Raw genomic sequence first — 8105 nt, 5'->3', positions numbered from 1 at the left:
AGTGTGGTTAACTGGAAGGATTTTAATAATTGTTTTTGCACATGAAATTAAGAGTTTTCAAATGCATCATTAGTAATGCACTATTTTACTCTTAAAATAACATTTATTTATACATCAACTGATAATGGAGTTTCAACATATAAAGCACATAAGAAAACTTCACCCTGAGTTACATTCAGAGTGCTTGCTTCTATTTGGCTATTCAGATAGAGTCTAATACATCCTACTTGTGCTGTTATGCTGATTACATGTGATAGCCTAGGTACTCACATACTTATTAATCATGCACAAGGACAGGAATGTCAGAAATGACACAAAGGTTGGCATTCATTTATTTGGCCTTCTGAAGACCAAAGCCAAAGCCAAATAGTAGATTTTAGTTAAGATGGAGGTTGTAGACAATTTTCGTGCATATAGAATGTGTCTGTCAGTGGTGGGTTTATGTGAAGCTAAGACAGTTTCAGCTAGGACCCTAGCTGGGAGCTACCTGGGAGGCCCTAGCAATGTGTTCACCTGGTGTATTTGGCTCCTCACATGCCCATCCCACATCCCTCGGCCATCTTTTATTCCAGCAATGCTGAGGCAATTGCCTTCATGCAGGTGAGTGGGCAAGCACCACATACCTTTTTCTGCTCTAGGGCTTCTCTGACTTCAAAGTGAGGGATGTTTGGGAGAACCCCACCAGTACTCACATGCATACAGTCTGGAAGTGTGAGAAAATGAACTCTCCAGAAGTGGACGATGGGAAGCTGGTGAGGTATATATGCTCCTCTTCCCTTCCTTGGGTGGATAATTCTGAGACACATTCTAAATAGTTTCTCTAAAAGTCCCAGCAGCATTGAAGTGTATTTGCCCTCAAAGGTGACAAAATTAAGAACCCATTCTTGCAAGGATCCAGAAAAAAAAGAGCAAAATAGTAATCAGTCTAAAGAAAATTATGATAGAAAGTTAAAAGACATATTCATCTATGAGAGCTCAAGTAGAGAGGAGAGGAAAAGGGGAAATCACTGAAGACATAAGAGAAGAAAGTTTCCCTGTCTGAAGAAAAGCATGAGTTGTCAGATTGAAAGAAACTTTCCAGTGAATTCTCCGAAGAGAAGAAAGCCAGTTACCTAAATAAAAAGAGAAACAAATTGGTACCATATTTTCCATGGCAACACCATTGCTACAAGACAACATGGCAATATTTTCAACATGCGGAAGGTGAAGTCCTTTAATAGATATCCTTTCTGGCAGAGCAATCTTCCTGATTTTTCCTTGCTGGTTGCTGTGGAGGTCTGCAACCACGTTAAGTTCTGCTTTCTATTCTCCCAGCTCCCTCCATCAGCACACTTCTCCTCAGAAGGCATTTTATTTTCTTAGGAGTGTGGTTCTCAGCTTTCAGACTAGACTCAAACACATGCTTTGGTTACATAACCAGACAGAGAGTGGGTGCTGTACCATCATCTCATTTCTAATGCACTTATTTGTCACCTTAAGGACTAGCTCCTGGCTCTTTCCTTCCACTTCCATTTGTTCTCGCCAAGCTTGGAATTTTTCTGGATTGGTTCCTCTCTCAGAGGTGCTTTGGGCTATGGTTTTCTGGTCACAACTGCTAACAATCTGTTTTAGCTATTTTCTATTTTTTCCCCCTAGAATGTCTCAACATTTCTGGTCTTTTGATGGTAGCTTCATTTTTGTGTTTTCCTTGGTTGTTGTAAATTTATGCTTTTTAAAATGTAGCTTTTTAATTCAATAGATTCAGGATTGGAGGGAAGGTGAAACCTTGAGTTCAGTTTGTCATCTTGATGCAGTACATATAATTGTGTACATATCCTATCTAATAAGGAGGGAATATGCTAATTGACTGCCCTGCCCTCAAAGATGGCGGCACCCACAGCCACAAGATGGCGGTGCCCAGTCTCCTCAGCCCCACAACCACCCAGGGCCACCCAAGGCTCAGATAACCAGGGCCGGCCAAGGCTCACGCTGCCAGCAGTGGCAGTAGCAGAGGTGTGATGGGGCGTCACCTTCCCCTGATCACCGGGTCGCCTCCGGCCCCTGAGGGCTCCCAGACTGTGAAAGGGGGCAGGCCGGTTATATATTTTATATTTGAATTGTTATACATGTAGAAAAATTATAAGAATCACATTGTGTGAGTTATTTATAGTCTCTTTTCCACCTGGCATTATACTTTAAAAGCTTCCCTTGAATTTTTCTCAAATGTAAAAGAGAGACAACAACATGGGTAAATTCGGAACATGACAGAAATGGAAACTAAAATTCAGAGTCTATTAATAAACTAAAGTGATAAAATGTGATGTATATGCTTTTTCTTTCTTTAATGTCACATCTCAAAACATCTGGATATCACACCACTAAAATATTGATCAGATTATTGATATATTTCTTAACTCAGCTGCTTTGAAGTCCAGCTACTTCAGTGTCTTAATGGCTGAACTATATAAATGACAAGAATGCAGTGAATGTAAAGAGAAATATATATATTTTTGATATTTTAAAAAAATTATGGTTATACTCATAACATGAAGTGAAGAAGCAAGGATATTGTACAAATAGTTCTGTTAAAAATGTGCTTATGGAAAAATCAGGATGGAAGGACTGTGTAAAATTCAAAAGTCTAGGGAAATGAAATGCAGAGCGAGTGAGAAAACCTCCCTTCCCCTGGGCTCTTTTTTCCTCTGGAAAAACAGGGACAATTTATGATCTGGCCCTCTCTGAAGACCTAACAGAAGGAAAATAAACATATACAACAGGAAAAGCAACTCACATTATAGTTGACCAAGGCAAACAGAGAATTTAAGGAATAAAATAATGATATTAAGGCTCTGTGTAAAGCTCAGTGGGCAGGGTAATAATGTTCTTTGAGAGCTTACTAACATATAAAGTAATTTTCCAAGAAACTGAGATAACTGAGTCTCTTAACTATCAGAAGATAATGCTAGATAAGAGAAGCTCACTTAAAGTTCTGAAGAAAATCTCTTCAGCACCCACCATGCCTAAATCAAATAAACACACTTTTGTGGTGAAATAATGGACTTCCTCCCCCTCCCCCCCCATGACATTTACATCCCTGGAATATGATACCTTACTTTGGGGATGAGGTTAAGGACCTTGAGTTAAAGAGAATATGTTGGATGAGGCTGATGGGCCCAATCTAATCTCATCCGTCCTTAAGGATGAAGAACATTTCTCAGTGCAGTCAAAGAGATGAGAGGAGAAAAGGAGGAGAGGTTCAAAGCATAAGAGAGACTCAGTCCACCACTGTGGGCTTTAAAGATGTAGAAGCATCAGCTAGTAGAAAGGAAAGCAAGGAGGAAAGATTTGTTATAGACTTAAGAAATAAAATCTGCTAATGTGAAAAAAGAAAAAAGATGTAGAGAGGGGTCCATGAGCCAAGGATACATTGGCCTCTAAAAGCTGGGAATGGCCCTCTGCTGACACCAGCAAGGAAACCAGGACCTACTTTCACAATCCCAAGGAAATGAATTCTTCCAATATCCAAATAATCAGGAACGGATTCTCCCCTGGAGCTCCAGAAAGGAATGCAGTCTGCCAACAACTCAGTTTTAGCCCAGTGAGAACTGTATAGGTCTTCTAACCTATGCAACTGGGAGATAAATTTATGTTGTGGTAATTTGCTATGGAAACCCAGATAAAATCAAATATTTGAAACAGGGAATTTTTACATACAAATACGGATGTCTTGAAGTAAAAGGCATCATTTAAAACTGAAGAAACTTAATGGGGGGGGGCTGCCAATTGATGCAACGCACCATTCTCAGAGTCATGATTCAAAGGCAGAATTTGAGGGTGATGGTGGCCCTGCACTGGCCTCTGACCTCGCAAACCAGGACTTCTGTCTATTCATGAGGTCTTCGCAATCCTGTGTGTGAGTGTCCTGCTCAATGTCTGCACCAGGACTCCTGCCACACAGATTATGTTCCACTGCGGTTTTGTCAGAAAATGAAATTTTTAAATGGAGGCTCTGCTAAAAACAGAATCCGATTTGGCCTGAAGCTTGGATGCCACGGCATTCCCTGAGTGCCACTCAGCACTCTCTCAGGCGAAAATGCGGGGCCATTCTGTGCCTTTTGTTGAATGAAAAGAAGAACACAGATTCTAGAAAACATAATTTTATTTGTTTTTCTAGATTGCTGATCTTTTCTTGTGCCCTTGAGTGTTTTGCCTGGTACAAACTAGGAGGTATTAAATGATCTAAGTGGAGCAGTTGGTAGCTGCATTTGTAAATATTTTGATTAGCTAGGTTGTAAGACTTTGTCTGGTTAAACCCAACTTCTAAATTTAATGTCTCAATTTTGAAAATAAGTCTAAGCTTAAATTATAATCATGCTGTGTATGCGGGCAATGAGCTTGCAGCCTCTACAATAATGAGAAACTAATGTCTGTTATTTAAGCCACCCAGTCTGCTGTCCTCTGCTATAGCTGAACTAAGACAGGGCCCAGAACTCCTCTGGAGGGACAGAGAGAGCTCTCTAAGGAAGTAATACTTAAGCTACACCATGAAGGATGAGTGGGGCCGGCTAGGAGAGAGCAGCCTGCGAGGGTCCTGAGGCCAGGAGCGTCTGAGGACCTAGGAAAGTCCTGGGAAGCAGGGCATAGGGGAAGTAGTGGTTGCAGTAAATGCAAGGAGGTGAGTGGGCCGGGTCCAAGTCTATATTCTTTGCAGGCCATGTCAAAGATTCCAATTTTTATCAAAAAAAGGAAAAGGAAGCCTTTCTGCACTACCCAGAGAGGGACCTGTATGTTGTTCTTGGTTCCCACGTGACTTACTTAAAGGGAAACTTCCACAACGTCCGGAGCCCTTGATGTCCTCAAACGAAGGGGGGATGTCCTCAAATTCCTTGCAGCGGGGACCCACTTAGGTGGCACCAACCTTGACATCCAAACGGAGCAGTATATCTTCACAAGGAAGAGTGATGGCGTCTACAGCACAAATCTGAAGAGAACCTGGGAGAAGCTCCTGCTGGCGGCGGGTGCCATTGTTGCCATTGAACACCCCGCTGATGTCAGTGTCATATCATCCAAGAACACCCGCCAGCCAGCTGTGCTGAAGTCTGCTGCTGCCACTGGAGCCGCTCCTACTGCCGGCCGCTTCACTCCTGGAACCTCCACCATCTGGATCCGGGCAGCCTTCCGGGAGCCGCGACTCCTGGTGGTTACTGATCCCAGAGCTGACCACCGGCCTCTCACAGGGGTGTCTTATGTTAGCCTGCCCACCATTGCTCTGTGTAATGCAGACTCTCCTCTGTGCTCTGTGGACATTGCCAGCCCTTGCAACAACAAGGGGCCTCACTCAGTGGGTCTGATGTGGTGAATGCTGGCCCAAGAAGTACTGCACATGGGTACCACCAGCCCCATGAACACCCGTGGGAGGTCACGCCTGATCTCTGCCTCTACAGAGACCCTGAGGAGGTTGGAAAGGAAGAGCAGGCCATGCTGAAATGGCTGTGACCCAGGAGGTATTTCAGGGTGAATGGGCTGCTCCATCTCCCGAGTGCCCTGCTGCTCAGCCTGAGGCCGAGACAGGTCTGAAGGCGTGCAGTGCCCTTCGTGCCCCTTCAGCACTTTCCTACTGAGGACTCAGCCTGCCCCTGAAGACTGGTCTGCAGCCCCCACTGCTCAGGCCACTGAATGGGCAGGAACAACTATGGAGTAGTCTTAAATTGTTCTCCCACAAACTCTTAAAATGGAAATAAGGTTGATAGAAAATAAACAGTTTCTAAAAAAATGCAAACCCAGAAACCAAACAAAAAAAGCAAAGATACTGAAGAATTTTAAATAGAGAAAAGATAGTCATATTTTTTGAGTTTTTAAAAGATTTTTTCTGATTGGGGAAAGTAGATTAGAGCAGATTAGAAGAGGCAGGAATGGATTAGGTAAGAAATGGTGGCCTATTGTGGTAGGATGAAGTACAGCATGAGAGAGGGGTGAATGTCAGACTCCCCCCAGGTCTCTGGTCTGGGTGTTGGATGGATGGTGTGGAAGAGAAGATAGCAGGTCAAGTTTGGACACAGAGACTTGGAGACATCCAAGTGGAAATGTTGACAGGGTCAGTTGGAGATGAGTCCCAAGCTCAGTGAAGATATAGATTAGGATCATAAGCAAAGAATGTCAGTGAAAGCCTTGAGTGCAGATTAAATCACAGGTAAGTGTAAAGTGCTTCAAAAGGATCCTTGGGAAAATCATAATTTCAGGGCTGGGCAGAGGAAAATGTGTTCTGGCAAAGGAGGCTGAGATGAAGCAGCCTGGGGGGGAGGAGGAAAACTGGGAGAGTGCGGTGATTCAGAAGAAGCCCGGGGCCAGAGTGTTTCCCTGAGACAGTGGTCCTGGGTGGCACACGCTGTCGAAGAGGTCCAGTGCTTCTAGTATGAGACTGAGTATTCAGTCCAATGTTGCTAAAATGTCTAGTTGGGATGATAACTTGAAATGCTCATTAGATCGAGCAACTGGTGACCTTGATAAGAATAATTTCTGTTCTTGATGGGGAAGAAGTCAGATTGGAATGGGTCAGGGAATTAATTAGAAGTGAGGGTCCGGGCCAGAGGGTGTGCCTCCGTTGTTTGGGTATCATCCTGTGCACCAAAAGCTTGCATGTTTGATTCACATGGCCCATGCAGGAGGCAGCAGATCAATGTTTTGCCCTTATATTAATTTTTCTCTCTCCTTCTCCTTTCTTCTCTCTCTAAAAATCAATAAAAAATCTTTTTTTAAAAGTGAGGAAATGGAGACAATGAATATGAATATGTCCTTTATTGTATCCCCACAGCTCTATACACACAGTAAGTGCTAAGTAATTGGCTTTAAAAAAGCAATTATATGAATAACACATGTAATCTTATAAAATAGAAGTAATCCGATAATAATACTTTAGTCCACATACAGTTATTAAATACCTACTGTGTGCCACACACTTTTTTAAGTGGTTGGGATATATCATTGAACAAAAGACCTCCATGGAGTTTGCATTCTAGAAGGACTGGTAGAGCAGCAGGAAGAAAGATAATAAACAATAAATAACTTATATAGTATATTAGAAAGTGGTAAATTCTGAGTCATGAAAAAATAAATAAAAAAAGAGCAGGACCCGGAGAACTGGGCATACTGAAGCAAGAGGGCAGTGGTTTCTGATATGCTAATTAGGATAGATCCAATCACAAAGAGGATACTTGAGCACATACTTGAAGGAGGTGAGGAAGCTAGTCCAGAGAGGATTTCAGGCAGGGGACCCAGCCAGGCAAACCCCAGGTGGAAGAGTGCCTGGCGTGTGGGGGCACAAGGCCAGTGTGGCCAAAGTGATGGATAGAGAGCATGAGTGGAGAGAGAGAGAGAGGGGTTAAGGTCAGAGCAGCCCATCCTAGAGGCCCTTGTGGCCATTGGTGGGACTCTGGCTTTTACTGGAGGGGAACGGGAGCATCAGAAAGGGTTTGGAAGTGATGTGGTCTGACTTATGCTTTAAGGGTCACTCTGGCTGCTGTATTGAGATTAGGCCAGAAGGCGGTAGACCAGTCTGCATTAAGCAGGTGGAAGGTTTTACTGCCAGGCCTGGAGGTGGTGGCTGGAGAATGCAGTCCAGATGTGTGTCCAGGAAAAAGAGAAAATGGATTCTGTGAACATCTGGCTGGTCGCTGCCACAAAAGGCTTGCAGTGACTCAGGCATGAACTGATGATGGGAAGTAGCAGAGTGTTCATAGTGGAAGCTTTGAGAAGTTGTCAAATTCTGGATATATTTTTATGGTAGAGCCAATAGAATTTCTTGAAAGACTGGATGTGGATTATGAAAAAAAAAAGAAGAGTACACACTACTGAGCCTGAGCAACCATAAGAATGGAATTGCCATCAACTAAGATAGGGCAGGCTGCAGGCGGAAAAGGTTTGGGAGGAGAGATCAAGACTTTGGCTTTCCCCATGTCGTGTGGAAGGTTTATTAGATGCCCATGGGAGACTGAGCGGGTGGCACAAGAGACCTGGGCTGGAGTTTAAAGTTGGGAGGACCAGTCCATGATTAAAAGTCAAGAAAATGCCTAAACCAAGGAAAGGATCAAAGATTGAGCCCCCGACCATGATGTTAAGAAGTTGGGGAG

General features: G+C 43.4%; 1 pseudogene; it reads left to right on the top strand.

Annotated features, from left to right (window-relative positions):
* The first annotated feature begins 534 nt into the window (after nt 1–534).
* LOC102257005 lies at nt 535–5680 on the top strand (annotated as a pseudogene).
* Nucleotides 5681–8105: the final 2425 nt, after the last annotated feature.

Source organism: Myotis brandtii, unplaced genomic scaffold (genome assembly GCF_000412655.1).
Source record: "Myotis brandtii unplaced genomic scaffold, ASM41265v1 scaffold300, whole genome shotgun sequence".
NCBI classification, from domain to species: domain Eukaryota; kingdom Metazoa; phylum Chordata; class Mammalia; order Chiroptera; family Vespertilionidae; genus Myotis; species Myotis brandtii.
The sequence above is the reverse complement of the archived record's forward strand: the minus strand, read 5'-3'. Positions and strand labels throughout refer to the sequence as shown.